The 22,010-nt window shown below is 46.1% G+C and overlaps 1 long non-coding RNA gene across 1 annotated transcript in view; it reads right to left on the reverse strand.

Moving 5' to 3' along the window:
- Positions 1-22,010, reverse strand: part of LOC118351185 (uncharacterized) — a 48,325-nt gene that overhangs the window by 24,127 nt on the left and 2,188 nt on the right. Inside the window, exons 2-3 of the long non-coding RNA XR_004806199.2 lie at positions 12,825-12,952; positions 10,997-11,332 (exon numbers count right to left, since the gene is read on the reverse strand). This is a non-coding gene — a long non-coding RNA (uncharacterized LOC118351185). The remainder of the gene's footprint in view (positions 1-10,996; positions 11,333-12,824; positions 12,953-22,010) is intronic.

The following is a 22,010-nucleotide window of genomic DNA, read 5'->3' on the forward strand; positions in this document are numbered from 1 at the left end:
GAGACTGTTAAGTGCCCGCAAGAAAGGAGCAAGAACCATGTGATGGAAAGCAGACCTCATCTTGGATTTATTTGGAAATACAGGAAGGAATGTGTAATGAGGGGTGGCAGTGAGTGGGAGGGGTAGAAGCTGCCAAGGGGATGAGGCTGGGAAGTGAGCATGGGAGGGGGGAGGTCAGAGGCCTTTCTCCTAAGTGGACTTCAGTGTGAAATCTCTCCTGGAATCACAAACTCTTTAAGAATTGCATGTAAAGCTGCGCCCATGCTGCTGGGCTAATCTCATTTACAGTAAGTTTTGATAAGCAGCATTACCCATGATTAAAACAGTAATCGCTCTAAAAGGCAGGAGGAATATTGGCATGCTAGTAAATCTCGGAACACTGGTTTTGCATTTTTGTTGTTCTGTCATTCTGTTTCTCTTCATCTTTTAATGCTTATCACAAAAGGACTCAATTAACAGCCCTGACGAGGGGCAAAAGCAGGTTTTAGGGTCTTTATGTTTCTATAATTAAGGGAAGCTTCTTTAAGGAAAACAATATAATACTTTTCAATACGAATCTCACGCCCATGTGAAGACACTGCTCCCAGGGCCCTAGAAGGGACCGTGTAAGGAAGGACTATGAAATCATCCTCAGCAACTTCACCACGAACCTGCTCTGGCACTACCTGGGCCCAACTCCCCACATACACACCCAGGTCCCCCCACCGTCTCTGCCTAGACCTCCAGCCACTGAGTTCTAGCCCTGAGAAGTAAGCCTGCTATCTTTTGAGGTATGTCCCTAAGGCCAAATTCATATCACTCATTCAGCCAATGAATGTTCACAGGGCACCTGCAAGGGGCCGCAGTGCCCCGAACACTCTGGGTGCACGAGTGCTGGGCCTACTCTTGCTGAGGCCCAGGGTGAGCACCTGATGTTCTGATGTCTGCGGGGTGCATGTAACCCACCCCCTACAGTCTTCCAAGGTGAGTTGGTGCTGACCTCAGCCTGGGAGGATGAGAAGGAATTGAAGAAGGAAGTGAAGAGGTGGAGAAGAAGTCTAGGCAAAGGAGAAAGAATAAACCAAGTCCATACAGAGTAAGTTAAATAAATGGTAGCAGTTATAACAAGAATGGAGGTAAACTGTAGGAGTGGATAGAAAATGCAAGGGAACAAATCAACGTCCCATCACACACGCGCACACGCACTCATGTCACACATACACCTGTGTGCACACAAACACACAGGGCTACACAAAAAAACACATCTACACACCCACACAAGCCTTCTTCCTGGAATGGAGGGGATGCTCTTTGTGATGATCTTTATTTCCCTCTTTCCCCACACCTGGAGCAGAGCTGTGCACAGCCCCCTCACAGCCCTTGGAGCTACTATTGGAAGAGTACTGGAAGAGTCCCCCAGACTGTGGTCACTCTTAAACTGCATTCAACCAAGTAGGGAGTCAAAGGGGGTGCAGAAGAAATCAAACATTTTGATGAAACATTTGCTATTTACTGTTTGAGCCTTCCAATATCAGCTAAATCATCCCATCCCCAGGGAAGCCTCACAAAGTTCCCCATTACTGGTTCCCAGGACATCATGCCTGACTTTCTCCACGGCATACCTACCATTCGCACAATCATCCATCTATCTGTGCAGTTCTATGATCACAAACAAATGAATGGAAGGATGGAGGAGCAGACATAGCGAGAGAGGAAAGAGATCGAGGATGAGAGGGATAGATGGAGGGACAGAGGAGGGACAGAGGGAGGGAGGGGGAGAGGAGGGACAGGATGGAGGGAGGGAGGGACGGATAGATTTACAATACAGTCATCCAAAATCCAACTCAAAAATTAGATGCTCTGGCAGGATTAGAAGAGACACCATACATCAGTTGATCACTGAAGAGTTGTCTGTTTGCAGCATCTTTAAGTTCTTCAAAAATGACTTATAATTCACCATATTTAACTAGGTTGGTGTACTAAAAAAAGGCCCCCCAAAGACCCTTGTTCTACTTATAGAATATCGCACCAAAGAAGACCATTTGGTCTATAACCGATTTGTGGGGCTTATACTATTGAGATTTGTTTTTCAAAAGTTCTGGCAGGGAATGAGACCTAAATTATCCATAAAAAAAAAAAACAACCCTGCTATCTTCACACCAAAGCAGCGAGTCTGCATACTCCTAGAAAGACAGATCGACAAATCAGCCCCAGTTCCAACAATCTCTCGTTTGAATTTAATTCAAGCTGAACAAGGGGAAATTCCCTCATCCTGCATGTATGGACATGGGACAGGTCAGAAAGGAGCCCAAGTCAGCCCCATGGCCCATCTGAAACGTAGGCACAGTCACAGCACACCACTCCCCACTTCAGCTCCACTTCAGCGCCTTTCCATTGTAACTATCACTCCCTGTAATTGGGCTCCCACTCCGAGATTGGTGATTTCTTCCGAGACCTCCAATTCAATTAAGTCATGGAGCTCAATGCAGAGCTAGACCATGAATATAAGATGTCACATTAATATGAAATTTTTTTCCAGTCAAAATAGAAGGATTACTTCAAAGCCACAGTCCACACAGACTCTGGTAATACCAGACAGTATTTGCTACACAATCTACTCCGTGGTGCCTATAATCTTCCTGTGGCCAGTGTCAGATAGAGATTAGTCTCCTCCCTGGCCATGGCTGAGGTATAATTGCTCTTACCTTTCAGAGCTGAGACCTCCTGCCTCTCTGCTTCCATGCTTCTCAATTCTGGTTTCAATCCAATCGCCCCATGTCAACATGGAGTTTTGAGACTGGCCACCTGCTTGGCTATCTGCCTGGCTTGGGTTCCAGAGCCCTTGCCTTCCCTGAATGAGACTTCTCAGAACTGGTCTTGGCCAACCTTCCTTCTCCCTGCCTACAAATCCACAGGATGCTGCATTCACCTCCAAGTCTGAAACTCCAGGTCACAAGGTTCCCCGTGGTGTGGAAGAGTGAATCAAACTCATATAGTACATCATTCCTTCTCAGGGCATGTAAGAGGGTACACGTGTCATTAGGAAGAAAGAACATACTCAGTCCACTGTAGGCAAAGAGGGTGGGTGCACATGAATTCCGATATTGTGCCTCATGGGTGCCTCTCTTTCCTAGAAGTTTCAGACATGAGCCTAGCATGTGTAGCTTGATCACCAAATACCATAAGGCATTGGGCAAAGGAGGCTGTGTGTCCATAAGTCAAGAGCATGGGGCTGAAATAAGCATCAGAAGAGCCTGCCTCTGCCTCAAGTCAGCCATGTGACCATGTAGAAGTCACTTTCCCGGCTGGGTCTAGGGAGGGCCTTTGGTTTTTTTCTCATCTGTCATATGAATATAAACTGGTACTTAGTTCAGAATGACTGAGCACAATGCCGGGCACAGGGGAAGCCTTTGGCAGCCATCCTTTATATGGGAATTGCTCAGCAGACCATTCATGAAAATCTGAAACTGCTGAGCACTGGCTCACCTACTCCAATCAAAAACTACTCTTGCTGGCTGCAGCAGAGTCCACAGGCACAGGCAGAAGCCATTTCCTGCTAAAGAAGAAGGAAATGAACCAGAATTGGTAAGAGCCTATTCTGGGCTCAGCAAAAATTTGCTCACAGGGAGTCACCTCCTCAAGGTAGCTGAGTGGCCAAGAGATGCTAGTTAGATCATTTATTACCATAAACCCTACTGAAACGTTTCTTGTTCTGCAAACATTAATAAAAATTATTTCAAAATCAAATTGTAAAGAACTAAGTCTGCTTGAGGGCATCCTAGAGATTAATGAAACAAATCCATCCTCCGGGGAGTTTATAAACTTGTTAGAGGGCCCAGTGCCTCCACAGCCCCAGGTGGGGAGCCTTCCTCCTGCCCTGCTGGGTGGACAGAGAGGGAGATGGCCTGATGGATGCCCTTCTAGACGTAGGGAAGGCCCAGCCCCTAAAGCTGAAAGAAACATCCCACTGATTTCCATTTTAACTCTTTTTTGTTTGTTTGATTTCAAGAACCCAAAGCACATTTTCTTCTGATTTTAGATCGCATAGTAGGGTGCAACAGAACAAAAGTCATTATCAAAGAGAAGCAGCATGGAAAGACCCTGGCCTCTGAGCACAGTGCTCATGGCACTGGGAGGCATGGGTGGCACATCTCCTCTCCTTGGTCCCTTTTCCTCACTCACAACAACAAATGGGAGAGTAACACATCTGACCCAGACAAAAAGCAGAATGCAAAGGCATCAGTTTGGGAAAGACTAAACCCAGTCCTTTTCTTTTCTTTCCTTCTTCCTTCCTATTAAAGTAGAATTTGCAAATTAAACCACACTTAACAAGTAATATGAAAGGCCTGATACTAGCATTAAACCACATTTGGTTTGAGACCTGGAAGTCTCCCTAAAGTGAAGCAAACGTACAAAAGCCCTACAGCTTTAGCTGTAGACTGTGGCAGAGACACAGTGTGGGGAAATCGCAGTGATGGCATCCGTGAGGGAAAAGTCACATCACCAAGAAAGGGCTTCCAAAGGGGCTTTTTGTCCTGGGCTATTGGAATGGTGTGAGAACATCCCCATGATGTTGGCAATGTCTGCAATTCACCCCGCACTCCCCAGACACATGCGGATGGTTGGACAGTCGACCGTGAGCCACACAGCGGGTTCCTGAGTAGTGCATGGCCCTACTCACCAGGATGTCACAAATACGCACTGGGGGAGACTCGGGATCCGTCCTCATAGAATAGGAGGTATATAAAAACACTTGTAATTAGTAATATTATCTCTTGATTAGTAACTAGCTGTTGAATATCAAGAAGCAAGTCTTCAAAGCTAAGTTCTGCATTTAGGTGAGCTGTGTTGGATGGAACTGGCCTGAATTACACAGGAATTTGGGTCACTGTGGATGGTGAGTAACAGTCTGGTGGGCCAGTGTTGCCTATCTGTTGAGACTTTCATTTTCAAGGTCTTGCAAAATAGATCAAAAACTAAAAGGCACAAGCCTCTGAATTTACATAAAGCAGGAAAGAGAATCCATAAGCCCAGCATTCACCCTAGCAATCGGCCAGTGGCTGTGTGGGTGGGCATGTGAATCTATAGAGACAACCTCCATTTTCAAACAGGATTCTCCATGTTGCACAAAGTACAGGCAGAGAGGAATAGAGTTCACTGCTCTAGATCAACGGGGAGATTTCTAATCAAATCACCTAAAGGGAGGAATTGCAGTTCCAGGCTAGATTTAACATCAAAAGATGCAACTGTTACATGACTTTTGCAGAGAGGCAGAGAGCAGTATGCAGTGCCTCCACCCAACCAGCAGAGTGTTCACTGCATCTGGATTCCAGGGGGAAAAAATCGAAGAATTATGCAGACATACTGGTGGGTGGTCAGGTTTAGGAAAACATGTAGCTGCTTTTCAGTGCCCTTATTGCCCATAAAAGAACATTTCACATGGTCAACTGCTCAAATTTATGTGGACCCTAAGGGGTAAATGTCCAGTGCTGTGACTGGAGACACACTCACAGCTCTCATTATTGTTAATAGAAATTGTGTGCTAACTTCTCACTCAGTGCCCCTGGTTGAGAATAAATTGAGTGTGTGTGTGTGTGTATGTGTGTGTGTGTCCCTAAATATCTCTAACATCCCTGATTCCTGGCAGTGCCCACATAGAAGAAAATTATTGCATGCAGACATACTTCTATTTCTCAAGTAGTCTTTCTATATTTCTTTTCCCCAATGATACCTTTTAAAATAATCTTTTCAAAGAATAAGTTGAAAAAGACTGATAATTGTGGCCAGGCTGTAGCAACTGTAGTGTAGAAAAGAGGACACCGAGTCTGCCTTCTCCAAAGGCCGGTGAGGTTTCTCAATACCAGTACTGTGTTTACTTTCTAAATCTTGTAAAAACCTGAGGCCAGATAGAAAGGAGGAACCAGCAAGGACACTAAAAAAGCAAGAGTGTGGCATTTTGGAAACCATGTGAAGAAAATATATCAAGGAGATGGGGATGATCAACCATGCTAACTCCCTTGGAGAGATGCATCAGTAATAGGAACATAGAAATTTAAGCCTCCTCTCCACCAAAAACAAAAATTACACCAGGAAAATAAGTAATGCACAATAAAAGAAATGTAATCCTAGGATGCTATATGGTTCAGCTCTACATATTTTCAAAGTCATCGTCATGGCAAAGCAAACCACTGACCAAATCAAAAGACAGAGGATACCTCCGCCAGGGGGATGGTGGGAAGGAATGTGAGATGTGGTGCGGGGCATGGCAACAAGTACCACTGCTGTCTATAGGAGGAGGTCATCACGTAGTATCCAGAGTGTAAAATAAAACCACTATCACTAGGATGAGGACACTGGGGGTGGAGGGGAGGGGCTTAGGAACAGCATGCTTTCCCCATCATAAGCCCATACAACTACCTGCATTTTAAAATTATGTATATATTTATGTAACATTAATAAAAATTCACATGAAAACATGAAGGGGGAGCTGTGTATCCAAGTGGGCCTAACAAGTGACAAACACTCTTGCACACCTGGGGGCTGCTGCCTGAGATCGCCTGGGGGCTCCATGTCTAGGTTGCAGCAGATGTGAGTTTACATTTGAGTTGCTTTAGATGAGGCTTTTCACAACAAAACTTCATCATGGAAGTTAGGGAAAGAGTGCCCGTCCTAGATTTCAGGTGATCTCGGGATTGCCAGAAGAGGGAATGTGCCACCTGCAACATTCCACAAAATGATTGGGGAAAATTTATGTTTGCACTGATTCAGGAGTTATACTAGTACTTTCCCTTGAATTTACATGACACTTTTCTTTCAAAGCACTCAAAGCATTTTACAGATTCCGTTTCATTAATTGTCACAACATCTTGAACAGGCTGCCATCCAGTCTCACGAATGGAAAAAGGAGAAGGAGAGGCACAGAAAAGTTCATTCGCTAGACCTGAAAGGATGACAGGAGACTCAAGTTTTTACACAGCAATGGGTTTTCAGGGACAAGAATAAAATTCAATTCACCTGCATTTTTTTCAACAGCCTGGACCGTTACTTTCTTAAGTCATATGTGAACATAAACCAGGTCAGTAGTTTTCTTAAGGACTCCAGGAAAACAAATCATAACCAAGCTGGGGGGAAAAGTCCTTTCAAAGTGATTGGTTCTATGGATTATTTATCTGAGAGATGTTAGTAGGTCCAGGAAAAAAAGAAGTGTTTGATAATCAAAACATTAGGGAATTTCAAAACAATCTTGGATATGACCGGCCACGTTGGAAAACTCACACTTCCTGATTTAAGAACTGACTACAGAGCTACCAGCAATCAAAACAATGTGGTGCTGGCATAGGACAGACTATGGACAAGTAGGATAGAATAGAAAGCTGAGAAATGAACCCTCACCTGTATGGTCAAATGACTTTCAATAAGGATGCTGAGCTCATTGAGTGAGGCAAGGACAATCACTTCACAAAGGTGCCGGGACAACTGGAGGCCCACATGCAAAAGACTGGAGTTGGGCCCTTACATATATGACACACAAACATTAACTCAAAATGGATCAAAGACCTCACCACAGGAGCTACAGCTATAGAAGTCTTAGATGAAAACACAAGGGAAAAGCGTTGTGACATTGCATTTGGCAATGGTTCTTAGGTATGACAACAAAAGCACAGGTCACAAAAGAAAAACTAGATAAGTCATATTTCATCAAAATTAAGGTGTTTTTGCATAAAGGACACAATCAAAAGAGCAAAAGACATCCCACAGAATGGGAGAAAATATTTGTAAGTCATGTATCTAATAAGGAATTAATACCCGGAATATATAATGAACTCTCACAAGTCAACAACAAAAAACAATCAATCCAATTCAAAAATGGGCAAAAAACATGAACAGACATTCCTCTACACTCACAGCCAATATGCACATGAAAAGATGCTCAACATGACTAGTTTTCAGGAAATGCAAATGAAAAGCCACAGTGAGGTGTCACTTCACACCCGTTAGGATGGCCGTTACCAAAAACAATGGAAAATAACATGTGTGGGTAAGGATGTAGGGAATTAGGATTCTGGGGCATTACGGGTGGAAATGTAAAATGGTGTTGCCACCATGGAAAACAGTTTGGCGGCTCCTAAGAAAGTTAAACACAGAATTATCATATGATCCAGCACCTTCCACTTCTGGGTATATCCCCAAACGTGTGGAAAGCAAGGACTCAAGCAAATACTTGTTCACCCATGTTCATAGCAACGCCATTCACAGCAGCCAAAGGGGGAAACAACAGATGGGCCCGTCAACGGATGAACGGATACAAAGTGATCTATCCATATGGTGGAATATTACTCAGCCTTACAAAGGAAGGAAAATCTGACACATCCTGCCCCATGGATGAACACAGAGGACATTATGGTGAGTGAAATAAGCCAGATACAAGGGACAAATACTGTATGAGTCCATGTCTATGCGGGACCTAGCATGGGCAGATTGGTGATGAACAGGAGGTAGGAGAGAGGGAATAGGGAGTGGTTGTCAAACAGAGATAGTGTTTCAGTTTGGAATGATGCAGGAGCTCTTGAGTGGGACATGGGAATGGTTGGCCACAGTGGGAATGTGTATAGTGCCACTGCACTGCATAATTTTTTTAAAGATTTTATTTTTTTATTCATGAGAGACACAGAGAGAAGAGACACAGGCAGAGGGAGAGGCAGGCTCCCTGCAGGGATCTCAAGTCAGGACTCAATCCCAGGACCCTGGGATCACGCCCTGAGCCAAGGCTGATACTCAAACACTGAGCCACCTAGATGCCCCTGCACTGCACATTTTTAAATGGCGAAAATGGTACATTTTATGTTATGTATATTTTACCAATAAATAAATATTTTAAAAATTTCTTGCGAAATACAATGGGCCCTGTGCACTCAGGGAAATTCATGGCACATGTTTAAAGACTCAAGCAATCCTGCTATCAAGTCTCTGTGTCTGTGTTTTGGCCCAGGGTTTCTAAAGACACCTGAGTGTGGAACCCTGTCATGGTGCCCATGGTGACAGGTCTGAGGGTCACCAGTGCAGGAACCTCAACAACAGCAGTTGGTGACAGTCCTGGGGTGAAGGTCTCTGCTGACATGCTACACCTAAACTAAAGGGTCTATCAGGGCAGCTTTTTTGAAGACCAACAAAACATTTGAACATAAACACAGTTCTGAAGATCCCAGGAGAAGGAAGGAAGGGGAAGGCTGGATTTGGGAAGAAAAATAAAAGTATCCCTCATGTCCTAAAGAAGTCATCTTCTGGGTCACCTGGGGGCTCCAGGGTTGAGCGTCTGCCTTGGGCTCAGGGCGTGGTCCCAGGGTCCTGGGATCGAGTCCCACACTGGGCTCCCTCAGGGAGCCTGCTTCTCCCTCTGCCTGTGTCTCTGCCTCCCTCTGTGTGTCTCTCGTGAATAAATAAATAAAATCTTTTAAAAAAGAAAAAAAGAAGTCATCTTCTGTATTTTTTTTTCCCGATTGACACAGGTTGTAGAAAGCCTATGGTAGGATCTATAGGACAGACGATGCTCCCAGTATGTCTTACTGTTGCAGAGTGGCTCAGTGAAGGCCCGAGAAGGGCATGTGGGTAGTAGGGTCTGGGCAGGCTTTCGCATCCCCTGTCTCCTTGAGGCAACACTCCTGGGGCCTGCGCCTGTTCAGGAGTCCAGACTCCCAGTGGGTTTTGAACCTCTGATCGATTTGCTTCTGGGAAGGGTATGAACGCGAGGCCTTAAACTTTCTGTTCCTGTGTTTCAAAGTGAATTGTTTTCTCCACTCACTGTGCACCCCTTCTAGCTAAACGTATAAACGACCCTAATGCAATCACCATGCCATATGTTCCTTCCAGGCAGTGGTGGGAATTCCAGAAAGAGGAAAATTAAAAGGAAAACAAAACAAAACAAACAAACCAAACCAACCCTTTCGGTTTCAAGCAGAACGCTAGGCTGCGGCTGCAAGTGGAGAGAAACCCCAGCGTGTCGCGTGCCAGGCCAGGCCACGCCTCCCGGATGCTGCCCCAGGGTGGTGAGCCCCGCTGCACCCCAAAGCCACCCAGACTCCCAGGCACGTGGGGCAGCCCCAACGGCACTCCCTGCTTTGTAATTCTGTGTCTTTCATCTCTAGTGGGCCCTTCCTGGGTGTCTCTACGCTGGACCCTGATGACACCAAAGAGGCCAGGCCAATAGCCTGTGTGACCAGCTTTTCCAGAACCATCATATCAATTGCACTGTGGTTCCATAGTCCGCAGGCACTTCGGAGTTACATCCAGTTGTGCTTACGGCGGAAAAACCCCTGCCCATCCTTGCACCCCGGCCTCCGTGCCCCCTCCCTTCCTGAACACGGCGTCGTGAAAGGACCTGCCGCTGTCATCAGACGTGGGGAACACCACCAGCTACGTCACAGGCAGTGCTCTCCGAATAGGCGCCTCCTCAACTGGCAAAACCTAATGGAAACAAACTCCGTCCGTTGGTCAATTGTGTGCTTATTTTCATATTTATGGACTGAACACTTCCCCCCAAAGATGCTAATGATGGCCTGAAGGGCAGGGGAATCAAACACCAGCCCTCAAGGCAAAGAGACCGAAAGGCGCGCTGCTCCCCGCTCGGGCCCACTCCTGGCGCGCCCGGCGGCCCCACGCCCCGCTTTGCGCCGGCCTCTGCCCAAGCGAACACTTCCCGAACCTCTTGACACAACTCAGTGTGTTCACAGAGGGAAGCCTGTCACCCCGGTCCTCGTGGCAGAGACAGAAACACCGAACAAACCCCTCCTCTGGGCTTGGACAGCTCCCCCAGGGTGGCGGCGCAGGGCTCGGGCCCGGGGGCAGCCTGGGGCTCTCCCACCTGCCCGGGGGCCGCCTGCGGTCGCCCCGCGTGGACCGGGAGGCGGCGGTCCCCGCACCGGGCACTCCGCCCGCGCGGCCACCAGAACGGTCGTTCGCCGAATGCTTTGCGGACACCCGAGGGAACAGTCTCGCCTTTACTCGGCTCAGATGCACTTACACTGTCATATAGCGGCCCCGTCGGCCAGCGGTTACCGGCGCAGAAGGTCAGTAGATCAATCTGTGACTTTAAGAGATTTCCAGGCCATGTGCTAGAAGAGTCTCATAGCATTTTGGGGCAAATACAAGCAGATTCACCGTGTCTCTGAAGCCTTATTTTAAAAGCACGGTACTGGGACGTCTGGGTGGCTCAGCGGTTACGCATCTGCCTTCAGCCCAGGGAGTGATCCTGGGGTTCCGGGGTCGAGTCCTGCGTCGGGCTCCCCACAGGGAGCCTGCTTCTCCCTCTGCCTGTGTCTCTGCCTCTCTTTCTGTGCCTCTCATGACTCAATAAAATCTGTAAAATAAATAAAATAAAATAAATAAAAACACGATACTCTCTCCTGTCCTCAGATCACAGTGCCCAACAGGATCCCTTCTCCATGAAGGGCAGCTGGGCCATTGTGGGGTTCTGCGTGGGGAAATGACTTGCACCGACTCCGATCCTCGGGCCTTCTGCGCGGCCTGGGGGATGCTCCACAGGCTCCCTGACTCGACATACAGTGCATCTCATGGGAGAGGACTGAGCTCTCCGGATGTCATGCTTATTGCTGCAGATGACCAGTGATGCCACCGTAGAATGTAAGCTTGGAGATGTGAGGCTCCACTGCAAACAATCACAGATCTAATATATCAAGCGCTCAGCTCGGCCAAGTCCACACTGAGCACTTGAGGTGTATTGTCTCATTTCATTTTCACATTGGTTCTTTGAGGGAGGAGGTGCTGTGGTCAGCCTCAGATCCTAGATGGAGAAACTGAGTCACACGGCCAATCACTGGGATAACTAGGTGTTGACACAGGGTTGCCTGACCCCACCGCTGATGCTCTTCTGGTCATCCCAAACCACTTCTAGGGCTGCCGTCCAGACACATGCTGAGTACCTTTGTGCCAAGCACTCTTGGGGGCCTAGGGCTAGATGAGCCTGTGAGGCACTGTCCCCAGTTCCAGTACTGTCAGGGTACTGGGACACAGATCAACCATGAGGGCCCTCACAGAGACCTAAAGAGAGGACCAGAAAATGGTGCCTGTGAAGGAGCCAAACTGGCCATGGGTCGGGCAGGTGTAAATGGCCCTATATAGACAGACAGAGCAAAGTGGCATTCAGGCTCACCAAGGGCATCCACGGTGCAGGTCCCCTCCCAGAGACCACTGTGTACAAGACAGCCGACACCAAACAGTCCCCAAATCCTTGGCCCTGCACTGGCTGCTGCAGAATCAGGGGGGAGTTTGCAGTTTAGCTGGGGAAAGAGACTGCTGCCTGTGACAGAGGAGAGACCCAACGATGACACTGGGAATGAGGATGGGGGTGTCCTGGATGCCCAAAGCAAGAGCAGCTGACCTTGGAGGGGCAGGGGACTTAGGGAGGCTTTCCAGAGAAAGCAACGTTAAGCTGAAACATGAGGATTATCGGAAGAGGGGAGGAGAGGAGGCACAGGTGTAGAGATAACTGAACATATTTATTTATTTTTTAAGAATTTTTATTTATTCATGAGAGACACAGAGAGAGAGAAAGGCAGAGACACAGGCAGAGGGAGAAGTAGTCTCCACGCAGGGAGCCCGACATGGGACTCGATCCTGGGACTTCAGGATCACACCATAAGCCGAAAGCAGGCACTAAACCACTGAGCCACCCAGGGATCCCCAACATATTTAAAACAAAATCAGGCTACATGGCTGGAGCACGGAGAAGGGACCACGGGGAGGTGGCAAGAGACCAGAATAATCAGCAGGCATCCTGTGAGCTATATTAGTACATTTGGACTTGGTCTTCTATACCCAAGGAATCTGACCTCAGGCCACGAGGATGTGGAGGCAGGATTCTGTGGTGGTCCCAGCGTCCTACTCCTTGGGATGCATGCCCGTGTGATCCCTTCCTCTGGAGTGTGGGCAGAAACTGTGACTGTCATGATTCGATTACCTACGTACAAAGGGGAAGGGATTCAAGATGTTATTAAGGTCCCAAATCAGATGACTTTGAGTTCTTCAAAGGAAAAATTATCCTTGGTGGGCCTGACTTCAGCAAGAGGAACTCCTAAAAGGGACTCAAAGCGATAAAGACACTCTCCCACTTACTTTATGGCTCTGTTGTGGGGGCGAGGGATTACGAGGCAGGGACTATGGGTGACCTTTAGTTGCTGAGGGCACTAGCCCTGTAATTCAAATGACTCAATTTTGCCCAGAACCGGAGTTTAGAAGAGAAGCCTGATCTTCAGATAAGACCCCAGCTACCCCCTCGATTTCAGCCCATTGAGATCCCAGGCAGAGGATCCAGATGCCCCCTGTACAGTAACTGAGATACATCCATGGGTGTTGTTTATAGCCGCTACGTTTGTGGCAACTCGTTACATAACCCTGGAAAAATGAAGAAGCAGTAGGAAGAGAGAGGCTCTTCCCTCGTTGGTGAGCAGGAGTCACATGGAGTTCAAGCTCACATGGACGTTACTAGGAGTGGTGGCACCCATGCTGGAGCCAGCTTGCACATGGCACCCGTCCCCCGATGTGATCATAGGTACCACCTGGAGTGTGAAGTTCATTCACATCATTGAGTGTTGATATTAGAGTTGATTTTGCAATGAACTCAATATATACTCATTTTAATGAATTATAACCAAAACATGTGACAACCACCTCCCTGAGAAGCTCCCTAGACTCGGAAGCTATCATGTGTTCTCCTAACCCCTCATGAGGCTGCTCTGGTCTTTAACTGGCCCGTTTCTAGCCCCCTCAAACTCATCATTTAACCTATGAAAGCCTTATTCATATTTTTTCTGTGTTTATCAAAATAGCACACACCTAGGAGTAAATGTTGGTCTGATGAAGGAATATATGAACGAGGGGGATTTTTGAAAAGAAAAATATGTCTGTGCTTCTAGGAAACTGCAATTGAACACAAATGAGTCTGCTAGAAGCTACATGAAGGCAGAGGATGCACAGAGAGTGATACTGAGCCCTGTTCCCTCCCCTGACACCCAAGGACAATGTACTTGCTCACCAGTGGACCCTGTGGATGAAGCTAGTGGAGCTAATGGAAAGAATGCGTTGAATCAAGACCAAAGATATTTTTAACAAACAAACCAACAAACAAAAAAGGTAAGCAGCTCAGGTAAACATTGGCTCAAACACCTAAGAATACGTAGATGCAGATAACCCACAAAGTGATAGAGGCACATTGAAATAGGCAAGGGGTTAAACCCGGGCAACTGAGGATGTGTGTTTCTGGAACATAAACTGAGCATCACCAAAATAAAGTAAAAGCATCAAAACAGTCCACACCTTGACCGAGAATGTTCTCTGAATCATCCAGATCATGGGACCTACTGACGTCCCTTTGATTCCCCTCAGCAGAAGGAAGCAGGAAGTCCTCCCTGGTGGACATCACGCTGCCACCTGCTGGCTCCACATTCTAACTCAAGGGGAGGACACAGGTTTTAGCTCCCTCCCCCTCACCACAACTGAAGAAGAGGTCAGGGCAACATGTAACATTAGGTTTCAGTGTGATGTCTGTCAACTAGAGGAAAGAGACCACAACTCCTGGTCCTCTGAGGAGTACCCATTCTTTAAAAGGCTTCAGACCCCAGCCCCTGGGAAGCCAAGCAGGAATCTCACGGGCCTCATGGTAGAGGTAGAGGGTCTCCACTTGCCTCTAGGAAGGCCCCAGGCGTCTCCTCCTGGGTCGCACACATTCCAGTCCAGTTCACGTGGTGAGCCCAGTGAAGTTCTGGTCAGAACCCTACGGTGATAAACACTGTTCACTGCCCACGTAACCCATCTGCACATCTCCCTTGGAAGGTGAGTAGGGGAAGGACCACACATGCGGGATTCCAACCACACATGTCTTTAGTTCTACCTTGAACAACAAAGCCACCCTGTCCACCACTTATCTCCTTGCCCAGATCCCTTACTTCCTCCCCAACTCAGATTTTACATTTAGATTTGAGCTGAAATTTGGTGGTACTGGAGGAGGGTGTCCTTGGAGCTGTGACATGCCACACTGTTGAACCCCGTTAGACAGCTAACACTGTACATTTCCAACTCAAGTATGTGATTAGTCCCAGCAACCTACCAGTGCATTTGTCTGTTTGCCACCACACCTTGCATGATACTTTTGTGGACGAGGCAGCGAATGGCTGTAGGTGTACCTGTAGCTGATTGAGCAAGTCCAATGACAGTAGTGACAATACCTACCAGTTATTTGGTGCCTTCCATGCACTGAGCACAGAGTGAGGCACATTCTGTATGTTAGAATTCCGATGATGAAGAAATGGAGGTTTATCAATTAGTCTGAAATTCAGCCTCTAAACCCCATGCTCTCTCCACAGGAGCATGTTGCCAAAAGTGCCTTGAGTAGAGATGGATCAGTGTCCAGCAGGGCCAGCCATGCAGAGCCTACAAGCTCATTATGCCCCTTTCCACATTTTTTGTGCAAAACTGAGGTGAGGATATTGGTGTCATGCTGACCACAGTAACAAAACGATACCAAGCTGGGACCAATCTCCAGCGTGTCCAAATAAAGCAAACCAAAGCCGAGGACTTAGGTCCAATATCTCAAGGACACCAGTGTAAATGCCCCGGATGTCATCCCCCAGCAGCACACGTGCGCAGGAATGAAATGTTTTTATTGAGATCACAACATGCGTCAACAGCGTGAGAGGGCTGCCAACAAGCTAATTTGAACACAAGGATGGTCATCTCTTGCCATCTCTCTCCATCCTGTTAGGATCCTGTGCAGCTCCGGGTTTGCACCGACACAGGAGAAAGCCAGAACCCACTGCCCACTGCGAGTGGAAATATTGCCACTTTTCCAAAACCCATCTCGGAGCAGCAATAAACCCAGGCAGAGGGTTTTTACCATCGCATAAAGGACTCACTGCCCCAGCAGCGTTTAAGGAGCAAGACAGGCTTTTTCTCTTTAGCAGCACAGCCATCAAATATCAAGCTTGAAACTGCATTTGTGTGATAAGACTTGATAGAAGGTGGCATGGCACGGTGTGAAATGATCTGATAGCACGCAAAATTGTTGTTAGGAGGTGTTGGCACTTGAAAAACAACACATCTTGTTGGCATTGGCTCCAGCATGAGGCTCCCCCAAGAACATTCCACACAGTCCTGTTTGGAAATCTTGGGTATTCGAGCCGAGACTGAGCCCACGGGCCCTCTAACCCCTAGCCCCCTGCCCACAGATGGACAGAGAATACAGTCAGGTGGCTCAAGTCCACACAGAAATTATTTTGTTGTATGCTTGGTACCTTATCTTCCACTCTAAACATCGAAATACAGTGTGGCTGTTGTGCGTGCTCACACCCGTGAGTGTACGCGTGCACACACGTGCAAGGAAGAACCGCAAGTCCCTGCTCAAGGTGTCCTAATGATTCAGGACTTTACCAGCAAGTACTGCTTGGGTCAGGTTCCCCCCAAAAAATGGCAAGTGACACGGCTCTAAGTTCAGCACCTATGGAATCATTTCCCTCTGTCTTTGGCTTCTCTTCTGGAAGATTCTGTGGGGATTTTTGTTTGTCTGCCATGTTTGTTTCTAAGCTGTAAGGTAGATGAGCTGTCACATATGCTCCCGTGTTCCTGACCCTCCTCAGCTCTCTGCTGGGACTGGTGGACCTTTCCTGGTGGACTCTGTTCATTCCACCCAGCCTCCTCTCCTCTCTCGGCCTGGGTCCTCTCCACCTCTGTCCCCATCCAAGTCAACTACAACTATGACTTCAAACTGCCTTTCTTTCCATCTGCTCTAAAAAATAAGCTTGTTGACAGCACGCTACTCCTTGCCTAGGGACAAGTTATGGTGCCTCCTAAGTTGGGAGTTTTTAGCATGCTCATGGGAGCAAGCAAGAGAGGTTGTGTGCACGCACATGTGTGTGTATGTGTGTGCGTGCGCCCGCTCAAAGGGGGGTGGGGGAGAGAGAAATACAGAGTACCAGGAATTAGCTATGCATAAAGAAATTAAAAGAGAATATTTTCCAGAGCAATTGAAGCCCATCTCCTGAACAATGACGACAGCTCCTCATTTTCGACAACAATAGAGGGCACGTAGGAGTCAGCTCATTAGAATATCTGTGGCTCTTTTCTGTTCTCTCTGCATTAAGCCCCCATAATGTCAGTTGTCACTTATTAATGACAATTAACTAGTAATCAGCAGTGAGAGTCTTCGAGGTGGTCTTTGCCTGACAGGTGAAGAAAGAGAACATTGCGTAGTGCCACGCGGTGACATGGAACCTTCAAAGGGAACACGGCATTTCCATAAATTATTTCAGAAAGAAATTTTCTTTTATACATTCTCTCTAAAGCTTAAGGATCTTTAACCCTAGAAAGGCCACGCTCCAGTTCCCTCTTGGCAATTTCTTTCTTTCCAGAGGAAATCTGTGTGCCATCATTGGTGGTGGGAGCAGGCTCTCCATCCGCCAGGCTCCAGGAGGCCCACTCAACACCCATGCCATTCGTCCTTCTTCATAGCTTCCAGCTACTCATTTTAGTTGTGTCCATCCACACGCGGAGCCTTCGCCAGGGCCCTCCATGACGCATGGGTCACACGTCCTGCACATGGCGACTGCTGCGCGGCCTGGTGGCCTGTGCTGCTGGCTCTCCCGGCACTGTCTCCTGCGGGCAGGTGCATCTGCTCTTCGCCCCCAACTCCTACAGGTGATGGAACGACCGGAACCCTTACAAATCACAGTGGAGACTAGACCCCAGCCCCACAAAAAAACAATTCTCCGGGCTCCCTACTCTCTGCTGCGCCTGCCCTCTGCCTGAGTCTCAGCGCTGGTCCCATTCATCCTCCTGAGACAGAACAAGACCCTGTCTCCCCACCACGCACGCACCACCTAACACCGGCACCGACGTGGCACAAGCCTGCTCTCCCACGGGCTCCTTCCTCCGGGTAGTCCTATGACGCTGGAGTGTTTGGTCCGAGGGACTCTAGGAAGTGGGGATTTTTCAAGAAAACACTTGGAGAGGGAGCGAAAAGGTGAAATGTGATCAGTACGGGAAAAAATTGTACCTTGTCTTTGAGGAGTGGAGGCTTAAGAAAGGCCGAGTTCACCCTTGAGAAGTAGCGTGATGACACCTGGCAGCGGGGAAAAATGAACGCAGTGCACTCCCTGCCAGAGGCACGTGCGCCAGGGCATTGCCCAGCACGTTAAAATTAAAAAGTTGCCTGCATCCATTCACGTCCACACAATGCAATTAGACTATTCTCTAAGTGTGGAAACCATTAGCAAAACGGATGATGTTCAAACCAGTATCTTAAATAGCAGACTTTGGATTCGTGATAGGGAATTCCACTCTTAAAAAGGTAAGCCTTTGGAGGCAAATAACAAGGAATTTAAAAAACCTAAGTGTCTCAAAAAAAGAAAAGGGAGGGGATATGCCAACAGAATTGAAACAGAAATTCTAAGAAAAGTGAGAGGTCATCTGGAAAGGAACTTTGTGACTCCCATTTTAGAAATCTATTGTTTTCTCCTGAGAAGCTGGAGTGATGAGCACCTGATGCGCCTCTCTGCAGCTTTCATTGCTTTGTTCGAAGGATTTTGTATTATTGCGATGCTTCCATGACAACAAATAAGATGCTACATGTTGTCACTGTGAAGTTCCAACTCTCTCACCAGAACTTAAAGATGAATATTCACATTTTATTTAACAAAACAATCACCATGAGAAAAATTGCCACATCCTACTTAAAAGATGTTATTTGTAGTAGTCTCAAGTTTGAACAAAGTTCTTTCCATCAGATTTCTGCATGCAGATTTGTCTGATGGTAATGCCACTGGTTTCCACCAACTGACTGAAGGCCATCCCAGGCCATCTGTCCACAGTTGTCATGCCATCCAACAAGGCCAAACTCCCATTAAGTAAGGCCTGTACTTGAGCTCCCCATCCTAGAATTTGCACAACCACCTTAATGCTTTGTGAAGTTCATGACTTTAAATAGTGAGGAATCTCCAAAGGAGAAGAAGTAGCTTTCTAAAGTGGGCACCAGATTTCACTAATTTATAAATAAGTGTATTACAAGTGAAATGAAGGTATTTCAGCCTCTCCTGTCTCTTAAAGTTAACAAATCAAAACTATAACTAAATATTTGCCTTCCATAATTTTAGTGACTTTAAAGAGTCAAGGGTTGAAATTGGTGAGTCTAATAATTATTTGATCAATCTTGATCAATATTAATGGCACAGGATGGAGTGAGATATGTATCAGAAAGCTTTGGCTTGGAAATATGATACAATATATAATTTTAAATGACACAGGTCATAAAGAATTCAACAATTCCCACCCTGAGAAGTTTTATTATTACATAGTACTCATTATACACCTACATGTTTTGTTATTCTGCAAAGAGGAAAGGAAAACCTTAGTTTCAGTCAGCTGAATAAAAGTGCAGAAATTACTCTGAAAACATGCGTAAACACATAAAAATTTACTGAAAGGAGAAAAATGTTTTAATCCTGGGATTGATGGAGTGTTTTGTAGCAGCTCCTAGGAAATCCAGTTGAATACCAGTTGACTGGAGGAATTTGGGTTATGATTCCAGTTATGCAGAATGGGATTTTCCTTATTATCCACATATTTTAGAAACTGCTGATCGCAATGTAACCATTGTCAATCCTCTTCACCAGTGTTCTTTTGGCTCAAACAAGCTTTCAAGAGAAAAATATCCATAAAATTTCAGGTTTGTGTAGAAAGCTCCCAGTCTTAAAGACTTTTAAATTCATCTTTGAGCAATACATTCTCTCCAACCCAAAAACTACTTCTTTAGTTTACATTTAAATATGACGAAGTCAGTCACACAGAGAAACACTGATACTCACATATAAACACCCCACTTACATATGGAATCTAAAAAACCGACCAACCAATCCAAACTCAGAAGAGATAGGGCCTGCCAAATGCCGGGGTGAGGAGTGGATGACATGGGCGAAGGGGTCCAAAGGTACAAGTTTGCAGTGATAAAATAAATAAGTCCTGGGGATGTGATGTACAGCCCATGGACTGTAGTTAATCATACTGCATTGCATATATGAAAGTTGCTTAAGAGAATAAATCTTAAAAGTCTTCATCACAAGAAAAAAAAAACCATCCATGTGGTGATGGATGTTAAGCAGACGTAATCATGGTGATTATTCAGTGGTATCTGCACAAACTGAACCATTACGCACACACCTGAACTAGCATAATGTCATATGTCAGTTATCTCCCCCCAGAAGGGTATGTGTCCCAACTCAGATATGTCAGCAAAATGTGATGACACGCGGGCCCACAGCTCCTACTATCTGCTTGGCTGGTGGAAGCCAGTTACCCTATGACATACCATCAGACCATCTTTACACAGGTCAGATAAAATTACAGATACTTTTGCATGATTTAAGACAAATAATGACTGGTTATGGGTCAACTCCTAAATCGTTGGAGGATCATATCATGTGAATCAGCCTCCGGGTACAGTGCCTTCAGCATCATCCTCACAGCCTTGCTACGGACCTCTGTTGTCTTCTCACCCAGGGTTCCACTGCCTGCCGTCACTCCAGGTGATTTACTTTACTTTAAGATAAGATGCCATTTGTTTTCCCAATGGTACTAATTATGAATTCGTAATAGAACCCAGAGAATCTGGAACTTCTCTTCAACTTACAGGTCAGGTAATTTAAAGAGAGTCAGGTGCATAATTTACTGGCATCTCTGGACATGGTTTGCGGGGCCACGGTATCCCAGGCTGAATGGGCTGAGAGGACAGCCTTGGGGCTCCAGGCCCGAGCCGAGGGGAGCTGCAACCCTAGGTAACTCCTTTTCCTCCTCTTTGATGTGTCATCTGTAAAATACATGTACTGGCCACTCAATTAAATGAAATCATAATTCATGTGAAAATACTCCTCAGATCCATATGTTCTTAAACCATCTTTTCTTTAAATAACATCAATGGGCAATAAACATTAAAAGCATTATAAATTAAAACATCAGGATTCCACTGGCCAAGTAGAGAAAATAGCCAGAAATTAAAAAAAAAAAAAATCCTTGTGTTCACAAAGAAAAGTCCATGCGGAGAAAAGGTCGTTCTCACAGTAATGGGAGTAGAAGCAAGCACAGGCTCCCTTGTGGACATTTTGGGCATATGTACGATGTCACACTGTGATGCAGCAATCTCAGTTCTAGGCACTTGTCTTAAAGGAATAATCCGAGGGGCGACTGGGTGGCTCAGTCTATTAAGCATTGGACCCTTGATTTCAGCTCAGGTCATGATCTCAGGGTCCGGGGATTGAGCCGGATTGAGCCCCTGCACCCAGTCCTTCTCGGGCTCTGCACTCAGCAGGGAGTTTGCTTTTCTCTCCTTCTCCCTCTGCCTCCCCCTCCCTGCTTGTTCTCTCTCTCTCTAAAATCAATCTTTTTTTTTTTTTATAAAAAGGAATCATCAGAAATACTGAGTGTTCTTTGTATTAATAATAATGAAAATTTGAGAGGAATCTAATGTTGCTTTCTAAAATTCTAATAGAGAATTAAGTGTAGTCCATCTCAGTAAGATTAGAAAGTTTTGATAAAAGCAGGAAATATGCATTATCTACTATCAGGTAAAGAAAGCAAAGCATGAGAATGTGTTGAGCATGATCTCTGTGTTTTCTAGAAGCACAGAGATAAGATTTAGCATTAAACTACTAGCAGTTTTTTTTTTCTTCAGATGGAGATAATTGTTTTTATTAGTTTATTTTTTTGTGTTTCAAATTTTCTGCAGTGACTTATCCTAAGAACACAGCTACATAAAAAGTACATATGCTCTCCAAACATCACTCTTTGGTGTCTTTCAAGTTTACAATTCAGTAAGTGATCCTCAGTGGTCCCCATCACTTTCAGGGAAATAATAATAAAGTGCGTAACAAAGCATTTCACCTTGGAAAAAAAGCAGAAGCCTATGTGTATGCACAGGTTTCTGAGAAATCCGGAAGTGTAGGCATGCTCTACACTAGTGTTAACAGCTTTTCAAAGAT

This window comes from Canis lupus, chromosome 1 (genome assembly GCF_003254725.2).
Source record: "Canis lupus dingo isolate Sandy chromosome 1, ASM325472v2, whole genome shotgun sequence".
Lineage (NCBI taxonomy): Eukaryota > Metazoa > Chordata > Mammalia > Carnivora > Canidae > Canis > Canis lupus.